Here is a 15787-nt window from a genome sequence, read left to right as displayed (position 1 = left end):
TGATTTCTTTCTGAAGTCTTATATTCTTCAAGTTCATCATTTGTGTTTGTATGCCTATAGCTACCATGCACCTCCTTTCTTTTCTTAATCAGGTCCTCGATATCTCTCAAAAAACAAGGTTTCCTAAACCTGTTGTCCTTGCCTTTTATTCTGACAGGCAAATACGAGTTTTGTACCCTCAAAATTTCACTTTTAAAGGCTTCCCACTTACCAAGTACACCTTCGCCAGAATAAAGTCCATCCCAATCCACATTCATTAGATAATTCTTAATACCATCAACATTGGCCTTTATCCAATTTAGAATCTCAACCCACAGACCAGACCTATCCTCTTCCATGATTGTCAAAACTAATGGCATTATGATCACTAGATGCAAGGTGTTCCCCTGCACAAACTTCTGTCACTTGCCCTGTCTCATTCATAAGTAGGAGATAAGTATTGTACACTCTCTCATTGGGACTTCTATGTACTGATTAATAAAACTTTCCTGAACACATTTGACAAATTCTATCCCTTCTATTCCTTTTACAGTTTGGGATTCCCAGTCAATATGTAGAAAGTTAACATCACCTACTATCACAACCTTATGTTTCTCGCAACAGTTTGCAATCTCTCTATAAATTTGGTCTTCTAAATCCCACAGACTGTTGTGTGGTCGATAATATAGCCTCAGTTCTACCCATAAAGCCTCACATGAGCCTCAGATGAGTTCTCCGGTCTGCCCTGTCTGAGCATTGCTGTGACATTTTCCCTGACTACAAATGCCACCTCTCCCGCTTTAATCCCTCACACTCTATCGCGTATATAACAACATAACCCCGGAATAATGAGCTGCCAGTCCTGATTCTCCTGCAACCAAGTCTCAGTAATGGCTACAATATCATAATTCCATGTGTTTATCAATGTTCTGAGTTCTTCTGCCTTTCCTACAATATTTCTTGCTTTGAAATATACACAACTCATAACATTAGTACCACCAAGCTCAACCTTTTTATTCATGACTTTGTCTTAACAATTGTCTCCACAACCACTCCACTCTCTGTTCTGGCATTCCCCCTAATACTCTAATTTAAAAACCTCACCCTACCCCATGTACTACTAGTAATCCTTCCCACTAAGATATTAGTCCCCTTCTAATTCAGGTGCAAACCATCTCTTCCGCATAGGTCCCATCTTCCCTGGAAGAGAGCCTAATGATTCAAAAACTTGAAGCTCTCCTTCCTACACCAACTCATTAGCCATGTTAAGGTGCATGATCTTTTCATTTCTGGCCTCACTAGCACATGGCATGGATAGCAATCCTGAGATCACAACCTTGGAGGTCCTGTCCTTCGACTTAGCATCTAACTTCCTGAACTCACTTTGCAGAACCTCTTCCCTCTTTGTACTTCTGTCATTGGTACCAACATGGACACGACCTCTGGCTGCTCACACTCTCACTTAAGAATGTTGAGGACTCGATCCAAGTTGCCCCAGACCCTGGCACTTGGGAGGCAACATCCCATCTGAGAATCTTGTTCTCATCCACAGAACCTCGTGTCTGTTCCCCTAACTAACAAATCCAATCTATCACCATAACTTGCCTCTTCTCTCCCCTGCCCTTCTGAGTCATAGAGCCAGACTCGGTGCCAGAGAACTAACACTGTAACATTCCTCTGCTAGGTCATATAAACCCAATAAACCTGGTATTATTGTGGTTTATTCATGCTGAACTCAGGTTTACATCAAGTTCATGAACTGTTTCTAAATCATGTATCAAAGACTGCAAAGAAGACTAAAGCCAGTTAATTTTCACAAAACACAGACACTAGATAATGAAGCAAATTTTCTATTTTTGAGAAGTCTATAACTGCTTCCATTACACTACTAATCAAACTGGATAGTTATTTCCAGCTAGGAAAATCAGTACTATGGCTATAGAAAGTCTAGCTCTACTCTGGAAAAGAAAATTGGCAGTGTAATCGATAAGAAGGGTGCCTCACAAGTCACGGTCGATACCATGTCAGTGCGGAATGACAGGGCAAATGATGGGGTAGCTGGTAAACAAGTAGATGCAACCTGTAGTGAGATGGTGAGGAAAGATAAACAGATGAAAATACAAAATTGCAGTCAGTAGGTTGTGCTTAAGTGAGTCCCTAAGCTACTGTATATAGAAGGTGCACCAGTTTGAAAAACCGAGGAAAAAATAAAAGGAAAGGAGATTGCAGGAGAGGTTATGGAAGTTTGCAGAATAAAGAAAAAAAAGTTTAGAAAGGATTAAGAATTTATCTTACAGTAACATGAGAGTCAACTCAAAAAGGGTAACGAATACAGGGGTGATGATTTTGCAGCACAGTTGAAATTCAGCAGGTATGACATTCTGGGCATTACTGAGTCGTGGCTGAATGAAAATCATTTTTGGGAGCTTAACATCCAAGGATGCAAGGAGGTAATGTTGAGACTTTATAAAGCACTTGTGAGGCCTCACTTGGAGTATTGTGAGCGGTTCTGGGCCCCTTATCTTAGAAAGGATGTGCTGAAACTGGAGAAGGTTCAAAGGAGGTGATTCGCGAATTGAATAGCTTGTCATATGAAGAACATTGATGGCTCTGGGCCTGTACTCACTAGAATTCAAAAGATTGAGGGATGATTTTATTGAAACCTATTGAACGGTGAAAGGCCTTGATAGAGTCAATGTGCAGAGGATATTTCCAATGGTGGTAGAGTTTAAGACCAGGGGACACAGCCTCAGAACAGAGGGGTGTCCTTTTAAAATGGAGATTAGGAGGAATTCCTTTAACTAGAGTGGTGAATCTGTAGAATTCTTTGCCACAAGCAGCTGTGGAGGCCATGACTTTATGAATATTTAAGGTAGAGGCTGATAAATTCTTGACTGGTCAGAGCATGAAGGATACAGGGAGAAGGCAAGAGATCGGGGCTGACAGGAAAATTGGATCAGCCATAATGAAATGGCGGAGCAGACTCAATGGGCCAAATGGCCTAATTCTGCTCCTAGATCTTATGTTCTTATGGATACATGTTGTAATGAAAGGACAGGCAGGCAGGCAGAGGGGTTGGGGTAGTCCTGTAGGTAAAAATTAAAATCAAATCCTTAGAAAGGGGTGACAAAGGATCAGATGATGTAGACTCCTTGTGGGTAGAGTTAAGAAACTGCAAGGATAAAAAGACCTTGATGGGAGTTATATACAGCTCTCTGAACAGTAGCCAGAAAGTTGGGTACAAATTACACCGGGAGGTAGAAAAGACATGTAATAAGGGCAATGTCACAATTGTCATCGGGTTTTCAATATACAGATAGATTGGGAAAATCAAGTTGGTGTTGGATCCTAAGAGAGGGAATTTCTAGAACGTCTACAAGAGAGATTTTGTGGTTGAGACCACTAGGGGAACAGCAATTCTTAATTGGATTATTAGTAGGGAGAAGGTGCTTGGGAAACTGAAAAGTCTGAAGGTAGATAAGTCACCCAGACCAGAAGGACTGCACCCCAAGGTTCTGAAAAAGGTTGCTGAAGAGATTGTGGAGACATTAGTTATGATCTTTCAAGAATCACTAGATTCTAGAATGGTTCAAGAGAAACGGAAAATTGTAAATATCACTGCACTCTTTAAGAAGGGATGGAGGCAAAATACAGGAAATCATAGGCCAGATAGCCTGACTTCTGTGGTTGGAAAGATGTTGGAGTCCACTATTAAGGATGAGGTGGAGGGGCAGATAGTGTTGAAGCGGGGGTCTACAGAAGGACTTTAGTTAGAAGAATGTCCATAGTAGTAGCAGGTGGAATGTAGTGCAGTGAAGTGTATGGTTATGCACTTTGTTAGAAGTAATAAAGGCATAGAGTGTTTTCTATACAAGAAGAAAATTCAGATATCAGAAGTGCAATGGGAGTCCTCGTATAGGATTCTCTAAAGGTTAACTTGCAGGTTGAGTCAGCAGTGAGGAAGGCAAAAGCAATGTTAGCATTCAATTAGAGAGGACCAGAATATAAAAGGAAAGGTGTAATTCTGAGGCTTTATAAGGCACTGGTCAGACCACACTTGGAGTATTATGAGCAGCTTTGGGAACCTTATATTAGAAAGAATGTGGTGGCATTGGAAACAGTCCAGAGGAGTGTCACAAGAATGATCCTGGAGAGAAAAGGTTTAACGTATGAAGAGTTTTTGATGACTCTGGGGCTGTACTTGCTGTAGTTTAGAAGACTGACGGAAGATCTCATTTTAATCTATCAATTAGTCAAAAGCACGGATATAGTGGGTGTGGAGAGTATTTTTCCTTTAGTTGGTGAATCTAGCACCAGAGGGCACAGCCTCAGAATAGAAGGATGTAATTGGGTATATTTAAAGCAGTGGTTGAGAAAGGGATTTAGAGGGATAATAAGTTTGCCATGATGGAATGGCGGAGCAGACTCGATGAGCTGAACGGCCTAATTCTGCTCCTTTGTCTTATGGTCTAATACCTATACACATAATTATAAATGGGCAGCAAATATAAAACAGGAACACAAACAAGAGAAAATCTGCAGATGCTGTAAATCAAAGTAACACACACAAAATGCTGGAGGAACTCAGCAGGCCCGGCAACATCTATAGAAAAGAGTCGTTGTTTTAAAGCACAGACTTTCCTGCACGAACCAATAGCTCAATTCACTCAAGGTAAATGGCTCTTTTGGATAATCATAGGATCTTACACAGAAATGGAGTTAAATTCAGTGCACAATACTTATTCTGCCTGTTAAGAACAGCAATAAAGTTAATCCCACTGGCCCATTCTTGCACTTGACACATTTTTTGATTGTAGCAGGAAGATACAAGCCAATTTTAAAGATGCCACAATCCAACAGGATCAGTAACCAAGGAACCCCGCTAAAACAAAATGATTCCCCAGCAAAGTCACTTAGCAAGACTGTGTAAGGAATTATACTGTTAAGTGTAGATATACCACATTAGATTAGATGCAACTTTATTGTCATTGTGCCGAGTACAGATACAAAGCCAATGAAATGCAGTTAGCATCTCACCAGAAATGCAAAGAATAGTGTTATTTACAAAATAAGTGAATAAAAAGTGTTACAGCACACAAATATAAAAGTACTGAGGCAGTACAATATGGGTGCAATACAGCTTGGCGCTGTGATGTGAGATTCAGCAGGGTCACAGCCTCAGGGAAGAAGCTCTTCCTGTGCCTGCTGATACAAGAGTGGAGGCTCCTGTAGTGCCTACCGGATGGGAGGAGAGTAAAAAGTCCATGGTTAGGGTGAGATGCATACTTGATAATGCTTTTCGCCCTGCCCGGGCAGCGTTATTGGTAGATATTCTCAATGGTGGGCAATTGGGTGCCAATTATCCACTGGGCGGTTTCACCACACGCTGGAGTGCTTTGCAGTCCGATACGGGACAATTGCCATACCACAGTTGGTGAGTATGCTGTCAATGGTACAGTGGTAAAAGTCCATCAGTATCCTGGGACAGAGGTGAGTTTTCTTGATGCTCCACAGGAAATAAAGGCGCATCACTCAATGGTGAATTTTATTTTATTTCCTGAGTGCACATTGTACCACTAAGTTGGCAAGGGCTCAAGAAGAATAAACACATGAACCACAGATCTGAATGTGAAAATTTCATTAACAAAATGTTTTCTGGAAAACAATAGGACGCAACACTGATTAGTTTCACAGATGTCTTACAACCAGTTGCGGTGAAACTACAAGACCACCATAATGTGAAAGTAAGCAGAGAAAGAAAAAATTGCTAAGAAGCATAAAGTGAAGACTGTGACAACGCAGGAATTCAGAGTGTGTGATAATATAAAAAACAAATACACTCACAAGGCTTGATAAATAGAGATGTAAAAGCAAACAACACAAATGTGGATTTTTCACTACAAGTATCCAGCTACATCAGTAATATGCCATATAAGATCATGTTAACAAGTATAATGGGCTCAGCTCTTTGAGCAAGCTGTGCATTCTGAATGAAAATTATATCAGTTATAAAGCATTTCCTGCATAACAGCGGCACAAGTTCTTTCTGTGATAGTATTTGGTGAGATATTTCAATGCATGACTTTATTATTCATGACAGTGATATCACATAGCCTATAATTTCTACCTCTACTTTATAATTTGTTTTAAATACAGATTGTTTCTCTACCAAGCAGCATGAAATTACATTTTTAAAATCTAAGCCAATCATCTGTAAGGGCATAATTGTCACTCTGTACTTAAATTATAACTAATCATTTGTTTATCACCAATGATGTGCAATGCGTTCTGAGGGTTTGGAGGTATTCAAGCTCTGAGTAGAAAGATAATATTCTCCGGAAGCTAGAAGACAAATTTAAGCATTTCCTTAAAGATAGTTTCATATTCCATAAATTACAGCAGCTGCTGCCTTTCTAATACTAACAATTATACCTGGGCTTTGTAAAGGTTCCATAAAAAATTCAGCTCCAGCTAGAAAAAAAACAATGGGCTTGAAAATAAAATGCAGTCGTATTTCACATTCCTTATACAAGCCATTATCTCAACCAGAAGTAGCAATTAATTTAGTTCTCTTCAAAATGTTTGAAGAAAGTCAAAACTCACTACCATACCACTCCTCCTTCCCTTTCTCCCATGATTCACTCTCCTCTCCTGCCAGATTCCTTCTTCATCATCCTTTACCTTCTCCACCTATAACCTCCCAGCTTCTCTCTTCATCCCCCTCCCCCACGCACCACTTTCCACCTCACCTGGCTTCACTTACTACCTTCTAGTGTGTATTCCTTCCCCTCCGCCCCTCCCCCCCCCCCAATTACCCTATTTTGGCTTATTCCCCTCTTCCTTTCCAGTCCTGGTGAAGGGTCTCAGCCCAAAACATCGTCTCTTTATTCCTTCCCGTAGATGCTGCCTGACTTGTGTAGTTCCTCCAGAATTTCGTGCACATTACTTTGGATTTCCAACATCTGAGGTATCCTTGTGTTTGTCACTGCATTAATAGGCATTTCTTTTCTGAAATTATACACCTGGGGAAAATATAAATTGCCTAATACTTAACTTACCTACCTTTTTGTTACATATTGCTGAACGCTATTGTTCCCCCGTCAACCTATTTGAAATAATATGTCAAAAGGAATGCAAATTAATTATCTATTCATTTTAGCTGCTTGTCTGAGATCACTTCAAGTAATTTCATGCAGTCTTAGCATGTAACATTTTCTGACAAGGAAACCATCCCTAGCTGTCTAACAGAAAACAACAGAAAGACATGTTCTTTTACTTCTGACGTCTGTTCATTGAAATTCTCCCACGGTGCTAGATTGGGATTTCCAGAATATTTTAAAACTTTGCAATGATGCCAGAACACTAGGATGTGCTCAAGTCAGGATGCTATTTGACTGACACTATGATTGAGTTAACTTTTTATATTTTACCATATCCTTCTTACTGATGGAAACACTGCATTTTGAAAAATAAGATCAGCTGAGATTTTAAGTCTCCCCAATTACCAAAGCTTCCCCCCCCCAAAAAAAAACCATTCTAGTGGCCTCTACAGAACATTTTCAATTCCTATATCAAAGAGACTACACACAGGTGTAATTATCTCTAAAAATGATTGAGAATACTACCTCACTTATTATTTACTACCTCACTTATATTATTTCTGTTTTTGCATGATTTTAATCTATTCAATATAGGTATACTGTAATTGATTTACTTATTTATTATTATTATTATTTAATTTTTTTCTTCTTCTATATTATGCATTACATTGAACTGCTGCTGCTAAGTTAACAAATTTCATGACACATGCCGTTGATAATAAACCTGATTCTGATTCTGAATTATTATCTAATGTTACAGCAGTAAAATAATAATAGCATTAATAATTTCTCAATAGAGTATCTCAATATCAGTATCAGCTATATTATCACTGTCTTATATGACATTTCTTTATGGCAGCAATACAGTGCAGAGAGAAAATTACTATAAATTATGAAATAAATAAATAGTGCAAAAAATAATAAGGTAGTCTTCATGGACTGTTCAAAAATCTGATGATGCAGAGGAAGATGCTGTTCCAGACTCATTAAGTGTGGGTCATCAGGTTCCTGTACTACAGCCCAAAGGTAGTAATGGTCAGTGGGCAGGTCCCAGATGGTGAGAGTCCTTAATGATGGATTTTACCTTCTTCAGACACCACCTTTTGAAGACGTCTTCAAAGGTGAGGAAGCTGGTTGAGTCTACAGACCTCTGCAGCCTCCTTCAGTCATGCACATTGGAACCTCCTTACCAGGCTGTGATCCAGCCTGTTAGAATGTTCTCCACAGTACATCTGTTGGAATTTGCTCGAGTCTTTGGTGACATACCAAATCTCCTCAAGCTCCTTACAGATTTTCACAGGTGTGCCTTCTTCATCTTCATCATCCTTGGTACAAATGAGGGCCGACAGGGAAATGAGTGTATCTCAAAAAATAATTGAAGTATCTAGCCTATTGTGTCATGCCCCATACCCACATTAAACCTACAGCATAACTGAAGATACGAACAAATGGAAGAACAGAAGAAAGGGCCATTCCTCAGTCCTCTGCCCTGACAGTCAAAGGAGCCATTTTCAAGTTCATCTGGGTATCCAGGATGGAATCAGTCTGATATGTATAGATGTTCAAGTTGGTGTATAACTGGGGAAGTAGAATACCCAACATCACCCTTGTCCGTGGACATCTTTGTGTGTGGCTGCATCAGGCTGAGCTTAGATCCAAAATACATGGACCAAGTGTCAATATATGCTATGGTAATAGTTTTCCCCAGTGTTATGAAGGGTGGGCCTGGGCCCATTGCTGTACAATGCCCTAGTCAGCTGGACATTACCACATTAGCTATTATTTATGGAAAAGTTTTTACAGGAAAACAAATTGGGCCACAAGTCCATCAAGCGGTGACCTACAGGACAAAGGTATGATGGATCCTGTGGGGTAGTTTCCCAAGCACACTGTCCGAACCATCATTAAAACTCAACAATAAGCACCAAAACCTTGTTTGGCTGGCAGTGAGAGGAGGTCCCTCAGTTGGATTTTTCCTGTACAGCTAGAATCTTACTTCCAATGCATGCCGTCCTTGGAATGACTGCAATTACAAGGAAATAGTCGCCCACTTCTTTGCAGACCATGTATTGTCAAAGAGGTTGTGGAGAGGAATGCAAGGGACCTTCTCATGGTTCATCCCAAGTAGCCGTATAATAGAGGACTTTCTGACTACCAGCTGTTCCCAGGGATATACACAGAGATGGACATCAAGTGCTTTTGGAAAATCGTCAGTCTAATGAAAGATGATCTTTGGCCTCCCCAAGATTTGCTGGTATTTCCAGTCTGTAAGGAACTGGCACATTCCAGGCTGCAAGATTACTTATTCAGGGACTCACTGAAACTCAGCATGGCCAACACAAAGATTTTCACAAAAGCTTCAGTCTATGGTCCTTCTGCCGCTCTACATTTAGGGGCTGGTTCTGGAGTGGAAGTCCTTCAAATGCAGTCTGTATTGCCCCAGGAGGCCATATGAGTGACAATAATCTTGGTGTTCTTCATACCATTGTTGCTTAATATAGAACCAATAACACTATATATGTAAACAGCCATGGACTGTTTTTCTTTTGTGTTTGTATATATTTTCATTATGAATAAAGTTTATTTTTGAAATAAAAACAAAGCAAAATAATTATATATCTTTTATTATGTTATACAGATATACAGTTTGTTTGTTGATTTCTAGACTGCTTCGAGATGAGCACGTATAGCTGTTTCACACCCAGCCATTGGAACAAGTAACAAGATTTAAATAATTGTACTTCACTCAGTTGTACAGAGAATAAAGCATTGTGCTTTACGAGGAGTGGTGGTAAATTATTTAGTTTCATATTTCATATGACCTGAACACAGTCACATTTTAGAGCTGCCTTTATTTTTACTACTAATGGGTAGTGTAGCTCAGTGATAATGTAATAAGACTGAAAATCCAGAGGTTTGATTTAATGATCTAGAAACATTAGTTAAAATCTCTTCAAAGAAGCTAACAAATTCAAATCATTAAGCAAAATCTGGAACGAAAAGCTGGGATCAATGATAGTTAATGAAACTGGTCATAAAAATCTACCTGGTTCACTTCTCTCTGTTAGAGAAGGAAACTTTTTGTTTTAACCTGGTCTGGCAGCCGTGGTAGTTTAATGGTCAGTGCATCGCTTTACGTTGCCAGCAATCTCTGATCAGATATCAGTTCCCACTGCTGTCTGTGAGGAGTTTGTGTTGCCTGGTGCTCTGCTTTCCTCCCATGTTCCAAAGGTGTATGGTTAGGGTTAGTGAGTTGTGGGCATGCTACATTGGCACTGGAAGCGTGGCATCTGCAGGCTGCCCCCAGCATATTCCTTGGACTGGGAAAGGTCAGACCAGCCAGCACAAACTAGAAATCTGACATGGCAACACACGTTCATCTCATGCAGCCCTCCAAAGTCCTCCTCCCTAGCATATGGGAATCTGTGTGAGAATTGGCAGAGCTTTCAAACAGACAGCTCAAGCAAGTACACCGTGGTAGTCATTAATTTCAGTTAATATTCCAGAGATCAGTCTAATAAAAGCTTACATTTCAAAGTAAATTGATTAGCAAAGTACATAAATGTCATTAAATTCTACCCCAAGATTCATTTTCTTGCAGGCATTCACAGTAAAACAAAGAAGTGCTATAGAATCAATGAAAAACTGCACTCAATGGCTGAAAAGCAACCAATGTTCAAAAGAAGATAAACTGTGCAAAACAAAAAGAAGCTAATAGTAATAATAACAATAATGAATAAGTCAATAAATAATACTGAGAACATGTGTTGTAGAGTCCTTGAAGGCAAGTCCAAACATAGGTTGTGTTTAGTGATCAGTTCAGTGTGTTGTGGAGAGTGAATATGCCCATGGTAGTTCAGGAACCTAATAGTTGAATAGAATCATCCCAGCATAATTTCTGTTCTACTAGAATATAGAAATAAAATAAATCATCCCTGATGTATTTGGACTATTAGAGCAGTAAAATATCCTTCAATCTGAGTCTCACATCTCAAAATATCGTTCACTTTCATTATGATGGTTCAATGTGTCGAGGTATCAGATGTGCCTAAAATGCTGTGCCAATCTGGTGAAGTACCACAGAATTAGCAACAGAAGTAAGAAATCCAGACAGAAGTCAAAGAGTTGGAATAAAGGGAGCTTTCTCTGGATGGCTGCCAGTGACTAATGGTGTTCTTGAGGGGACAGTGTTGGATCCACTAATTTTACTATTTTACCTTCATGATCTACATGATGGAATTCATGGTTTTCTGACCGTCTGCGGTTGAGGTAAAGGTTGGTAGTGTTGAGGAAGCAGGGACTCTGCAGAAGGACTTGGACAGATGAGGAGAATGGGCAAAAAAGTCGCAGATGGAATACCATGTCGGGAAGTGTGTGGTCATGCACTTTGGCAGAAGGTATATTTTCTAAGCTGCAAAGGGACTTGGGAGTCCTAGTACAGGATTCCTTAAACATTAACTTGCAGGTTCAGTCGGTGGTAAGGAATTAAAATACAATGGTAGCATTCACTTCCAGAGAACTAAAATATAAAAGCAAGAATGTACTGCTGAGGCTTTATAAGGCATTGGTTAGACCACATTTGGAGTATTATGAGCAGTTTTCAAGCCCGCATCTAAGAGGGGATGTGCTGGTTTTGGAGAGGGTTCAGAGGAGGTTTACAAGAATGATCTGGAAATAAAACAGTTAACATCTGCTGGCTTTGGGCTTGTACTGGCTGGAGTGTAGAAGAATGGGAGGGGGAATCTCATTGAAAGCTACCAAATATTGAAATATCTATACTGAGTGGACATGAAGAGGATGTTTCCAATTGTGGGAGAGTCTAAGAACAGAGAGCATAGCATCAGAATAGAAAGACATCCTTTTAGAACAGAGACAAGGATACATTTCTTTAGCCAGAGGGTGGTAAATCTGTGGAATTTATTGCCACAGATGGCTGTAGGACCAAGTTACTGGGTATATTTAAAGCAAAAGCTGATAGGTTCTTGATTAGTAAGGGCGTCAAAGGGAAGAAGGCAGGAGAATAGTGTTGAGACGGAAAATAGATCAGCCATAATTGAATGTCAGGGCAGACTCAATATGCTAATAGTCTTAATCATTGGATTCAATCAAAGCTCTGCTGTCTTGGAAAAACAAATTAAAGATGTGCTACACATCGAAAAAGAGGAGGAGGAGAAGGAAGCTCCATTATCACCCAAATCCTCAACAATGATTCTAACACATGCACATAAAATACAAGGCAGAATATGTTCAGCTGTCGTTCATTTGTTTGTCTGTGCATTATGTGCCATGTCTATAATTTGGGTGATCATGATATTTCCATGACCTTGATTGTTCTTGGCAAATTTTTCTACAGAAGTGGTTTGCCATTGCCTTTTTCTGGGCAGTGTCTTTACAAGACAGGTGACCCCAGTCATTATCAATACTCTACAGAGATTGTCCGACCTGGTGTCAGTGGTCTTGTGATATGCACCAACTGTTCATAAGACCATCCACCACCTGCTCTCATGGCTTCATATGACCCTGATCGGGGTGGGGGGGGGGGGGTAACACCTTGCCCAAGGGTGACTTGCATGTTAGTGGAGGGAAAAAGTGCCTTGTACCTCCTTTGGTAGAGACATTTCTCCACCTTGTCATCCATGATGAGATGCAAAAGCTCATTGTTCAACCCGCTTTTGCTTCTCTAGATTTCACCCATTCACAAATAATTTTCACAAAGATTATGCTCATTGGGAAGGCTTTGAGAACAGTTTGATTGCAACAGTGGACCTTTGTGATATTGCCAAGGTGTGTTACAATGCAAGTGAAACATATCAGCCTAGTCAACAAAGTGAAAATTACCCTGTTCACAAAAGGCAGGACAAATCAGACAATAAATGCTCCATCAGCTTCTTCTCACCCATTGGTGTACATATGGAATGTATTATAGACAAGAGCTACTAAGCAGCATTAACATTGTTTTTCCATGACCACTTAATTCCAGTCCTCATTACAGCCTTAGTACAAACATCAAACAGAAATGTTGAATTCTTAAACTGTAGTACACATGATTGCCTTAGCTTCTAGAACTACTTGTGAAATTAAAATCAAAATGAATCAGGGCAAGCAATTCAGAGGCTTGCACAAAGATAGAAGGTCATTCATGTTGAAGACTGCATTTATTCACTTAAGGGACTCGGACAGGACTTGCAGTGCCAGTATTTATCATTCATGCCTAATCAGCCTTGAGAAGGTGGAGATCACATTCTTGGACTTCTGCAATCCTCCTGCAGGAAGATACACCTACAGCATTGCTGAATGGGGCGTTCCTGGATTTGGAACCACAGTGCTGAATGAAGAGTACTTCCAAGTCAGAATGGAACTTGAAGGAGAACCTTCTGGTGACGGCATTTCCAAAGGCTTCTTGCTCTGGTCTTCCTTGCTGAAAATGGTATCATGTTTGGGAGGGATTTAGAGTAGTCTCGACAAGTCACCACTATGTATTTGGCCAGTACAACTATCATGTATTCCAAATATGGTGTACTAATGAAAGTTTAGGATAGCAGTTGTCATTCCATTCAAGTGAGAATGGGCAGTATCAAACCTGTATTGTTAGAACTACCCTCATTCAGGCTCATAATGCATATTCCATTACATCTTTGACTCATGCCTTGTAGATAATGAAATGCCTCTCAGGTCTCAGAAGATAACCCATTCTCTGCAGGACTTAACCACAGTATTTATGTAGTAGTTTATATAGGTAGTTGCTTGTAAGTGGCAAACTCAAGATGTTGTCAGTTAGGGGCTTTGGAATGAGGATTACTTTCTCCCATATTCGATTTTGGCATTGGCTGTCACTTATAATTGATAAGTCCATAGTGAATGTTGTCCTAATCTTGCTGCATGCACATATGGGCCACTCATTTTCTGAAGCATGGCATTCCAACGTGGTAAAAGGAAGGTTATTGATAAAGCTGCTGAAGATGACTGGACTTATAACACTGTCTGAGGAAGCCCTGCAGCAATGCCCTGGTGCTGCAACATTGAGTTACAACAAATACAAACGTCTTCTGTTGAATGAGGTTTCCTTCAGCCAACTGAGAGTTTCCCTGGTTCCTTTCATCTTCAGTTTTACCAGGGCTCCGATGCCATGTTCAGTCAAGTTAACAGTCTTGCTGAAGGGTCTTGGCCCAAATTGTCGACTCTACTCTTTTCCATAGATGCTGCCTGGCCTGCTGAGTTCCTCCAGCATTTTGTGAGTGTTTCTTTGGATTTCAAGCATCTGCAGATTTTCCCTTGTTTGTGCTTAGTCAAATGATTCCTTTACATCTCTGAAATGTACTTCCTTTGTGGATGTTTGGAACCAGGCTGAAATGAATTATGTAGCTGATGCTCCTGACAATACCCAAACTGGACAAATTTCAGCAATTGACAAAATAAAAATCTATGTTGGTTGTACGGATAGTACAAGAAATTAACTTGAAACTTTTTAAATCATGATTCAAATATGTCAAATTAAAAATGGTTCTGGGAGAAAGTTAGAATTACTGCATTAAATTATATTTAAGTATGATGCCAATCACAACTTCCATGCTACACTGGTATAAGTACTTCTTACAATAAAGTGCAAATTTCTCATCATCTGGCCAAGACATCCATTAGAAGGACTGGAAGAATAGTCAATGTTTGGTCCACATGATTTAACATCTTTGCTTTTTGGAGGTCAGAGTTTCCTTTATTTTCCAATTTGATTGCTAAAACAATTAGTTTGAGAGTTAGACGCTGAATTGCATTTCATGATTCTTTCATTCTGTTTTTATCATTTTGCTTAATACTTACGGATGCCTTTCGTCTCAATGAAAGAGGTAAGCAGCTATTTTCTGCACCAATAAAGATTGAATTTCCTTCCTGTTGTCTTCTTCCATTCTATCCACCCAGCAGTAACTCCAATTTCACTTCTTGCATTAAGACCAAGTCAGATGAGGAAGAAAGTCAATCAGTTACCACATGGAACTACTTCATTATTGATGTCTAGGCAGTGAACGCAAACTATGATGGCTCCCTCTTATACTCTTAGAATTCCTGATGATCCCTGGAGCTCCATCAGGAGTGTCCATTAGAGTTAACTTACTAAATATCCATTAAAGCCACTTAGTAGTTAGGTTTAAGATTTACTTTTTTAATAGAGCTCTTTTCACAGGGATTTGTTTTAAAGGAGGTAGCATTAACCTGGAGTGGAAATATTATAACATGTAACCCTAGAGTCATCCTTTGAGGATGTCACAGTAGTGCTCAGACAGGACAGACTGAAGAGTTTGTATATTGAGTCTTTATGGGTAGAACTGAGGATTTAAAGGAGCAGATTTGTAGGGAGACCGCAGACTGTTGAAAGAAACATAAGGTTGTGATTGTAGGTGATTGTAACTTTGCATATATTATCTGGGATGCCAATACATAAAGGAGCTGGATGGGAAAGAGTTTGTCAAATATGTTCAGAAAAGTTTCCTTAATCAATATATAGAAGTCCCCACTGGAAAGTGTGATACTATATCTCCTATTAGGGAATAAGACTGAGTTGGTGACAGAAACTTGTGTAGGGGAAGACTTCTCATTCAGTGATCATAATACAGTTTTTTCAAGGTAATTATAGAAAAAGATAGGTCTAGTCATTAGATTCAGATTCTAAATTGGAGAACGGCCAATATTAATGGTATCAGAAAGGATCTGGCAAG

This window comes from Hypanus sabinus, chromosome 1 (genome assembly GCF_030144855.1).
Source record: "Hypanus sabinus isolate sHypSab1 chromosome 1, sHypSab1.hap1, whole genome shotgun sequence".
Lineage (NCBI taxonomy): Eukaryota > Metazoa > Chordata > Chondrichthyes > Myliobatiformes > Dasyatidae > Hypanus > Hypanus sabinus.
Note: the sequence above shows the minus strand (reverse complement) of the source record.